General features: G+C 40.2%; 1 pseudogene; it reads left to right on the forward strand.

Moving 5' to 3' along the window:
• LOC106586166 (polypeptide N-acetylgalactosaminyltransferase 13-like) overlaps nt 1-9,874 on the forward strand; it is a 55,435-nt pseudogene extending 45,561 nt beyond the window's left edge.
• The last annotated feature ends 1,200 nt before the right edge of the window (nt 9,875-11,074 follow it).

Here is an 11,074-nt window from a genome sequence, read left to right on the forward strand (position 1 = left end):
TTCAGATTCTTCAAAGAAGCCACCCTTTGCCTTGATGACAGTTTTGCACATTCTTGGCATTCTCTCAACCAGCTTCATGAGGTAGTCACCTGGAATGCATTTCAATTAACAGGTGTATAAAGAATAAATAAAGAAAAACCCTTGAATAAGTAAGTGTGTTCAAACATTTGACTGGTACTGTATCTGTATAAATGTTCAGTTGCAGTCAGAAGTTTGCATACACCTTAGCCAAATACATTTGGCTAATAACTCAGTTTTTCACAATTCCTGACATTTAATCCAAGTAAAAATCCCCTGTCTTAGGTCATTTAGGATCACAACTTTATTTTCAGAATGTGAAATGTCAGAATAATAGTAGAGAGAATGATTTATTTCAGCTTTTATTTCTTTCATCACATTCCCAGTGGGTCAGAAGTTTGCATACACTCAATTAGTATTTGGTAGGATTGCCTTTAAATTGTTTAACTTGGATCAAACATTTCGGGTAGCCTTCCACAAGCTTCCCACAATAAGTTGGGTGAATTTTGGCCCATTCCTCCTGACAGAGCTGGAGTAACTGAGTCAGGTTTGTAGGCCTCCTTGCTCGCACACACTTTTTCAGTTCTGCCCACAAATTTTCTATAGGATTGAGGTCAGGGCTTTGTGATGGCCACTCCAATACCTTGACTTTGTTGTCTTTAAGCCATTTTGCCACAACTTTGGAAGTATGCTTGGGGTCATTGTCCATTTGGAAGACCCATTTGCGACCAAGCTTTAACTTCCTGACTGATGTCTTGAGATGTTGCTTCAATATATCCACATACATTTCCTGCCTCATGATGACATCAATTTTGTGAAGTGCACCAGTCTCTCCTGCAGCAAAGCACCCCCACAACATGATGCTGCCACCCCCGTGCTTCGCGGTTGGGATGGTGTTCTTCGGCTTACAAGCTTCCCCCTTTTTCCTCCAAACATAACGATGGTCATTATGGCCAAACAGTTCTATTTTTGTTTCATCAGACCAGAGGACATATCTCCAAAATGTACGATATTTGTCCACATGTGCAGTTGCAAACCGTAGTCTGGCTTTTTTATGGCGGTTTTGGAGCAGTGGCTTCTTCCTTTGCTGAGCGGCCTTTCAGGTTATGTCGATATAGGACTTGTTTTACTGTGGATGTAGATACTTTTGCACCTGTTTCCTCCAGCATCTTCACAAGGTCCTTTGCTGTTGTTCTGGGATTGATTTGCACTTTTTCGCACCAAAGTACATTCATCTCTAGGAGACAGAACGCGTCTCCTTCCTGAGCGGTATGACGGCTGCATGGTCCCATGGTGTTTATACTTGCGTACTATTGTTTGTACAGATGAACGTGGTACCTTCAGGTGTTTGGAAATTGCTCCCAAGGATGAACCAGACTTGTGGAGGTCTACAATTTTATTTCTTAGGTCTTGGCTGATTTCTTTTGATTTTCCCATGATGTCAAGCAAAGAGGAACTGAGTTTGAGACTCAAATGATGTCAATTAGCCTATCAGAAGCTTCTAAAGCCATGACATCATTTTATGGAATTTTCGGATGCACTGGAATTGTGATTCAGTGAATTATCAGTGAAATAATCTCTAAACTATTGTTGGAAAACTGACTTGTGTCATGCACAAAGTAGATGTCCTAACCGACTTGCCAAAACTATAGTTTGTTAACAAGAAATTTGTGAAGTGGTTGAAAAATTAGTTTTAATGACTCCAACCTAAATGTATGTAAACTTCCAACTTCAACTGTATGTGCCTTCAGAAAGTATTCACACCCCTTGACTTTTCCAAATTATGTTGTTACAGCCTGAATTTAAAATGGGTTAAATGTAGATTTTTTTGGTTCACTGGCCTACAATCAATACCCCATAATGTCAAAGTGGAATTATGTTTTTAGATTAATTAATTGTTTACATTAATTAAAATTTAAAGCTGTAATGTCTTGAGTCAGTATGTATTCAACCCCTTTGTTATGGCAATCCTAAATAAATTCAAGAGTAAAAATGTGCTTAACAAGTCACATAATAAGTTGCATGGACTTTCTCTGTGTGCAATAATACTGTTTAACATGATTTTTGAATGACTACCTCATCTCTGTACCCCACATATGCAGTACAATAATCTGTAAGGTTCCTCAGTCAAACAGTGAATTTCAAACAAAGATTCAACCACAAAGACCAGGGAGATGTTCCATGCCTCACAAAGAAGGTGTTAGGTTCTAATTCTCAAAGTAAAACACTCAACTGACCTTATGAAAGCTTAACCAAGTTTATTCAACCCAGAGGGTCAATACAGCTGCATTCGCACAAAAACATTTTTACACAAGCACTGATATTTAACCGTTCCTCATAGGCTGAGTCTCCTCCTACCCATCTGTACAAACATCGTTCTTTGCTGTTAGGCAGGACACTAAGTGATACGGGCATAAACTTTTATTTCCCCCTTCAGGTGACCTGACCTGACCTCAACCCCCCTCCATCACTAATCCATGGCTCTCTCCCCTTATCAATGCCTGCCACATGTAATCGCTTCCCTGCACTCAACACATTCCAAGCTTAGTTGCACACACTATATACCTTCCTCCTATAACCATTCAATTCTGATGTAGACCCTCTAAACCTTAGCACTCCCTCAGTGACATGAATAAGTATATTTCATATTCTCCGAACCCAACAAAGGGCACCTATTGGTAGATTGGTGAAAAAAAAAGCATACATTGAATATCCCTTCCTAACTCAGTTGCCAGCACAGGAAGGAAACGGCTCAGGGACTTCACCATGAGGCCAACGGTGACTTTAAAACAGTTAGAGTTTAATGGATGTGATTGTGAGAGGAGAAAACTGAGAATGGATCAACAACATTGTAGTTACTCCACAGTACTAACCTAATTGACAGAGTGAAAATAATTAATCATGTACTGAATAAAACAAGGCACTAAAGTAATACTGCAAAACATGTAGAAAACCATTTCACTTTTTTGTCCTGAATACAGTGTTATGTTTGGGGGAAATCCAATACAACACATTACTGAGTACCACTCGCAATATTTTCAAGCATAGTGGTGTCTGCATCATGTTATGGCTATGTTTGTTTATCGTTAAGGACCGGTGAGTTTTTCAGGATAAAAATTAAACTGAATGGAGCTAAGCACAGGCAAAATCCTAGAGGAAAACCTGGTTCAGTCTGCTTTCTACCAGACACTGGGAGATGAATTCAGCTTTCAGCAGGACAATAACCTACAACACAAAGCCAGATCTACACTGGAGTTACATAGCAAGAAGAGAGTGAATGTTCCTGAGTGGCCAAGTTACAGTTTTCACTTAAATCTGCTTGAAAATCTATGGCAAGCCCCGAAATAATTTAGAAAATAATATTGGGCAAATGTTGTACAATCCAGGTTTTGTAAGCCCTTAGAGAATTACCCAGAAAAACTCACAGTTGTAAACATTGCCAAAGGTGATTCTAACATGTATTGGGCATTGAATACTTATCTAATCAAGATATATGTGTTTTATATTTAATTCATTCTTTACAAATGTTAACACTTTTTTTCCACTTTGAAATTACAGAGTATTATGTGTTGATCATTCACATTTAAAAAAAATTAAATACCATTTTAAACCCACTTTGTAACACAATAAAATGAGGAAAAAGTCGAGGGGTGTGAATACTTTCACTATTGCGTGTTATCAAGTTGTTCAGGAATATTATTATTTATTTTTTTCCCTCTTGGAAAGAAATGGTCATAATTCAATTCAGAGAAGTAAAATCAATATTGGATTACATAAATTGGAAAGGAACAAATACTCCACCACCATGACTTTTCCATTCATAAAATGTATAGATAGGCTACACATGACCTGATAAAGATCCAACTCAGATTGAAACCTTGTCTTTTTTGTGCATCTGATTAAAATCACCATGGGAGCATACCAGAGTTTTAGAAATGTATTTTTTCTTTGATAAGTTGTTCTGTCCTGTACCTGATAAATTGGAAATGCATATTTTGATATTTTAGGGTAGGCCACATTGCCATAGAAGATATTGTGTGGTAAACAAGGAAATTAAATACTTTATTTCAGTTTTACAGAATGATTATTAAATAGATAAATCGCCCTTAGGGCTCTATTCAATCCATATCATGGAAGTTTAGCGTTACAGCGTGAATTAAATTTAAAGGCAATGTTCCTGCGTTAGCGGAGACTGCATTCGCGGTAAACGCTGCATATGTCAGCTCAATCTATGCACAATCTGTAACGCTTGAGCGAGCGATTGAATAGCGCCTGGCAAGATCAAATTGTTCCGATGATAATACCCAACAGAGGGTGAAATAGTCTTAAATGTTGGTTGCAACAAATATTTTCGATTATATTGACAAGATAGTCGAGTGACCCCTCAAACAATGGAAATGTATTTCCTCAAAGATGGAAGGCAGGCGGGAAGAGGTGAGATCAGGTGGGACTATTCCAGCCAATGAGAGGGCAGATACGTGTATAAAGTCGTTTTTTTTTCAAAGTTGCCGAAATGACACATGCGTCCACTTATCATTGCATTCGTAACTACATAACTAACCATTACGAAACTTCTATTTGATCAAATAAGCCTCACGTAGCAAATGAGCAATTCCATTTTTTGTTGACCAAATTCGACACTCATTGACCTCCGTACAAAAATTCCTCACTTTGTGGTCTTATTTTCGTGGACAGATTTTGGGCGGTGTAAACCACTTTGCCAATTTCTCTCTGGTTGCTATCAGGACTAAAAGATAACCCTGACATCGACATTATGGAGCGGTAAATCAGTGGCGGATGATGGTTGCAATTCAAATCAGCTGTGCGGGTGATTTGATTAACTATTGATGGCTTAATGAAAGATCACCTGGCGATAATCAAGTGGCCAATGTTAGTTGCAATTATCCCCAAATAGGCTACTAATGATTTCCCTTTTAACTTGAGGGTAACAATGCATATGCCTCTCAGTTATGCTACAGGAAAATCAATCGATCAACCAATCAGTCAAAGATTTCATAAAGCCCTTTTAATATCAGAAGTCGACCCCAAAGAGCAAGCAAAGCAGAGGTGTGAGCACAGTGGACAGGAAAAGCTCCCTAGAAGGAAACTCATTGCATTTGATCCAACCCATAAGCAATAGGACTGGAGGATATGGATTCTAGCATCCTGTCAAACTATGATGCAAAATCAGTGCTTAAGTTTAAATGCTAAACCAACTCCCTGCATCATTTGTTTTAGCAGACTGTTAGTTCATCCAAATACAGTTGATGAATATCACAATGAATTGATCAAGAAGTAGAAGTCATCACTTTATTGGTTTCTGGGGGGGAAAAGATGATATAAAATGCTATGGAGTTTGATAAATGGCATTGGCACTTGGATTGAACCCGGTGCAATGGTCAGGTTACGTGAAATTAGAGCTCTTTGGCCACACACACCAGTGGTGGGTTTGGCATTGAAAAACAAAAGCTTATGCAGAAAGGTACCTCATACCTACGGTAAAAAATGGTGGTGGATTTTTGATGTTATGGGGCTGTTTTGCGTCCACTTGTCCTGGGGCGCTTGTTAAGGTCAACGGCATCATGAACTTTAACCAGTACCAGGACATTTTAGCCAAAAACCTGGCTGCCTCTGCCAGGAGGCTGACATTTGGCCGCAAGTGGATCTTCCAGCAAGACAATAACCCCAAGCACTAATCAAAATCCACAAAGAAATTGTTCATTGATGCAAAATGTTAATTTTGCAATCTCTAGACATGAACATCATTGAAAACCTGTGGTTTGAATTGAAGATGTCAGTCCATAAGAGCAGACAAAGAATGTCAAGGATCTGGAAAGATTGTGTATGGAGGAATCCAATCTCATTAAACATTTTAGATAAAGGCTCAGTGCTGGAGTATTGAAAAAAAGGGGTGCCAATAATTTGGACATCTGTCTTTTTAAGATTTTTTGGTATTATTGTCACTTGTTAAAAGATATCTCTTTCTCTCAGCAGTTGTATTAGTATAAAATAATGTTCCCCCTTTTTTTTTGCATACAATATAGCTCAGTATTTGTATTATTTATTTTATACAGTATTTTTTGATCCTCTTTATCAAGGCTGGCAATAATTATGGACCTGACTATATAAAAAGTTGTACTCTGAACCCCACATACTCTATTACTTTCAACGTTCAAGCTCATCTGATTTCTCTTCTACTGTACGTCAGTAAGTCAGGTGGGACATATTGCCGGTCGAGCATTGTGTCTTATCACCAGTTGTATGTAAAATGATGTACTGTACTGTACTTCTACAATGGCTCTGGGTGATGACTGGTGTCCTAACACACACAGAGCTGTATCATATTACCTCTTACAGACCAGGGATGTGTCCCAAATGGCACCCTTGTCCATGTATAGTGCACTACTTTTGACCAGGGCTCAAACCCCAAGTGGGTTGAGCTGGAGATTCATTGCATGGATACCTGTTCTGACACAATACAGCTTGCACTATCGGTTGGGCCACTACCCCCACCAAGCTAGATCATTTTTTGAGTGTTGTAATTTTACAATATGTACTGTATGTCATGGTTCTTTGATAGAAATTTGTGATTTTATTTCCTCAGAAGTGAAACATGGCCAAATGGCAGGAATTGGATTCTACCCTATCTCTGCTCTGTATGGACATTTTAACTAGAGTAGTGACTGGTGACAGAGGTATAAAATGGCAAAGTACAGTACCCCTGAGAAAAGAGAGAGCAAGTGGCCATAACTGGTTAATTAAGACCTTTTATGTCTCCTCTCCTTGCCATTAGTCTTGGGGCTTAAGTATCAACACGAGGAAACACTCAAAAGATTATCGACACTCAAAAAATTGATTTCTACAAAACGAATCCTCTTGAGGTAAAAAAAAAAAAGTCCAGAGATTCATTCAAGAGCCTTGATTTTTATCACAAAATGAATGTAGAAAGACTTGACACTTATTTAGTGCGACATAAATCAGCATAATTTCAATACCCAATGATGAGGTTTCTGTACATGAAATGCAATCCACATACAACCTGCTGGAAAATATACTGCAAAATCTGTATTTGCGGGTGGAAGACATACATTTTGAAATATCTCTAATCTTCCCAGTAACCATCTTTCTGGCTGCAAGGTGGAGCAGAGACAAAGAACCTGGCCTATGTGTTCAGTGTATAATGCTCATTCACGTGTGTGTGTGTGTGTGTGTGCGTGCGTGCGTGCGCCTGTTTCTGCCTCTGTCTGCCTGCACCTCTCTCCCCAGCGGCTGACCCTGCTGCACGTCAACAGTAACCAGTGTCTGGACATGCCTACTGAGGAGGACAAGATGGTGCCCACCCTGAGAGACTGCACAGGCAGCCGCTCCCAGCAGTGGTTCCTCCGCAACATGACACTGATGCTCTGATCTGACCAGGAGCAGGACCTCCACCTTCACTCACCACCACCCTGGCCAGTTTCGCCCCCACCTGAACCACCGCCCACTGGCCACTGCCTTGCCTCGCTCCGCCAGGTATCTTTTATCATGCACACGCTCCTGCCTCCTTCAACACTCGTAGGTGGGGAAGAAGCTGGCAGGTAGCAGCCTGTTTTTTTTTTTTTTTCTCCCATGGGGCTTCGGAGGCTCGGCAAGGGCTTTATCTGCAATTCTGATCCTCTCATTCAATCAATATTACACACAGTGGCTGGCAAGAGGCTGGCGTGCACACTCTCAGCCAGGAATATTTGTACGGTTGAATCATATCAACGGGTCTGAAGTGACGGTGACTCACACTTTTACATATGGAGGAAGCTGGAATCGGAGTGACTATCGCACTGACGATACTGTATATGTCTGATGGCTCCCAAACCTGGTCGTGTGTGTGTTCAGAGTTCCGACTTTTGTACAGCAGCAGCAGCAATAGCAGGACACCATTTGTGCATCTGTGGGGTCTCACAGACTATGTACTCTGGCTCTGTACATAAGTGTGTGTTTAAAGTGTAACCCTTTAAAAGAGATGATTCTGTTCGGACATTGTACACCCCCCAATTCATATCTATGTTGGAGCCACGTGTACATCTGGGGGTGAAGGGTAAGGGTTGATGTTGTTGATGGGTACATATCAAGAGGCTGACAAAACTCAAAACATTAGAGGTGGTACAGAACTAATGCATGGAGGCATATAGCCGTCAAATCTAATTTACCATGATCCAATTTGCATTACAAATGTTATTTCGGCAGATTTTTGCTTCAATGCTCATGGCATAAAGGTTTGCACTGTCCCTTTGTATTACAGGAAATAGATATGTCATGTCATAACACTGTTCGAAGCATAATTGTATATCTGAGGCCAAAGTTACTTGGATTGATACGGTATGCCTTAAGAGAATAGTCAATTATTGAATTGGTCAAGGAATGTAGAGAAAGGAAAAATCTGGACAAGCTTTGCCTCAAAGTCAACCGGAGTAGTAGTCACAGAATGCAGTTATTTGTTGAAATTGTTTCTACTGCACTGTAGCACGGTCCGCTCCCCAAACATTGGATTATGAATGTATCGTTTATTTAGCATATGTTTTGTCTACTTGAAGGTTTCCTTATTCAACTTATACATGATGTCCATCACTTTTATTATAATAGTTTACTCATCATTTGCCCGATCTAAACATAAAGCGAAAATGATCAGTAGACATAAAAAGGTTGTGAGTGCATTTACAATGTCGGTTTGAATATCAAGTTTCTTGTTTATTTAATTAAGCTATTGTGAAGTCTGAAGCGCTCCGAAACATCTCAGCGTTAGTGAATCAATCAACATGAACAATGGCAGCAGTATGATGAGACTAAACAAAACTCCTCATATTTGACCACTTTACTGTGCCATTTTGATCACCAGTCCAACATGCGTCCTAAGCCGTACCCTATTGTACTATTTCCGAGCAGGTCTCATAGGGCTCCGGGCCTAAAGTGGCGCTCTATATAGGTAATAGGGCACCATTTGGGACGTGTGCAAAACGTCTTGATATGGTCCACATTTTAGAAGACGGATCAACTATGTTTTTCAGTGGATGGTCAAACCGGACCAGCTGACATGCGGTAGTGTAAATAAATAACGCCACCAACCTGTTTTCATCGTCGCAGTAACTGTACATACAGAAGCAATTATTTTTCTAAGACGCTGTGAAACTTGAAAGCCCCGTTGAAGTGTAGAACGTGGCGTGGTTATGTAATTGAATCCATTGCTGTGCGCCGTTCAGAAATATCAATGGAACTCTGTTAATGCTTTCTAGGGGTTTATGAAATGTGTAATGTGTTTTAGAGGTCCATCGGCAAACCCCACAAACTACCTAATGGACATTACTGTACTAAAACAGATTCAAACTATCTCAATGCTTGAACACTGTCATATCTATGCCTACTGTTTGTTTGGCATTCAGTCTCAAATGAAATGAACTCTGTTTACGTTCATCTATATTTATTGTTTAGTTTCACCTAGATTATCTTTAGGTGTAGGGTGAAGTTGCCCCTAGACTCATATCCCCCACTAATAGTTAAGGTTAGGATTGGGGAAGAGGAAGAGGAAGCTGATCCTAGATCTGTACCTACAGTAGGGGAAACTTCACCCTGGAGTTTAACTTTACATGCATGGTACTACAATAGGAATGTACTATAGATTGTGTTTGAATTTTGAACTGTTACGCTGTACATGTATTGGTCTAAGCTGATGTATGTTACCTGTTTGTACATTTTTTGTAAAAACGAAAAGAAGAAGAAATGAAAAAAAGTATCTTGATGGAATCTGCCACGTGTTTGATTACTGGGGGATGATACCGAGCCAATGAAACTGTGAACGACAAATCGAATAAATCTGTTGTTGATTAAACGTTTCTCTGTTGAAGCTTTTAGGGCCCCCGTGTCTCCCATCTCCTCCTTAGCTCCAGGGATGCGTCCCAAATGGCATCCTATTTTCTATATACTGCACTACTTTTGACCAGGGCCCATAGGGCTCTAGGTCCCTGGTCAAAAGTAGTGCGCTATAGAGGGAATAGGGTGCCATTTGGGACTCAGCCTTAATATCTACTAGGAGCCTGGTGGCGCTTTAACCATGGCTCAATAATATGCTCATTATAGTTGCTAGGTCAGGTCTAGGGTTAGCCTATGGAGAAGGTCCAGTATAAACTGGGGCAGGGATTCAATCTGATTGCCCTTTGCCGACAATGCGTCTTTTAAAGGCAATGTTCCCGCTTTCGCGGAGACCACATTCACGGTAAACACTGCATATAAAAAATATATGTGTATTTTCCTTCTAGCACTGACTTTGATAGGAACTACTTTATTGAGGGAAAATGTACTTACTATGACTGATATGTGGTTGTCTCACCTAGCTATCTTAAGATGAATGCACTAATTGTAAGTCGCTATGAATAAGAGTGTCTGATAAATGACTAAAATGTAAATGTAAATATGTCGGCTCATTCTGAAACTACCTTTTAAATGGCGCGTTGTTGACAAAGCGTGATCAGATTGAATCTCAGTTGAAAATGGCTTCCAATAAGACTCGGTCTAAGGTTGAGGTCTTGACAACAAACGATTTCACACTAATTTGGTTTATAGAGGCCTTACATTGCTGGATAACTGTCTCAAAGCGTATTTGCATAATATTACATGTAATGGCATAACTTAATTGCTTTACTGTATATTTCCATTTTCCCCACCCACATCAGAGAATGGGAGGGTTTTTTAAATAAATATTTGTAAACCTCTCCAAGGCAACCACTCCAGTGTAATTAATGACTCCTCATGGGGCCCAATCTGAGTTTGGCTGCACAACACTTCAGCACCTCTGCACAGCGGCAGGCAGCAAGGCACTCCGAGGCAGGCAGGGAGGCAGGCACCCTAAGCCAGCATCAATCAGCCAGGCTCACACCTGTGGGCTGCTGCGGGGCCTGGACAGACAAATCAGGACACATGGGGATAAATAAGACAGCCAGTCTATTACAGGGATGAGATGGTCTAAAATAAGAGCATAATGGAAGCCTTATCTGACTGGGCTCGCTGTGGCGCTAAGAGGTACTGCATGATT

The sequence above is a fragment of the Salmo salar genome, chromosome ssa25, assembly GCF_905237065.1.
Source record: "Salmo salar chromosome ssa25, Ssal_v3.1, whole genome shotgun sequence".
NCBI classification, from domain to species: domain Eukaryota; kingdom Metazoa; phylum Chordata; class Actinopteri; order Salmoniformes; family Salmonidae; genus Salmo; species Salmo salar.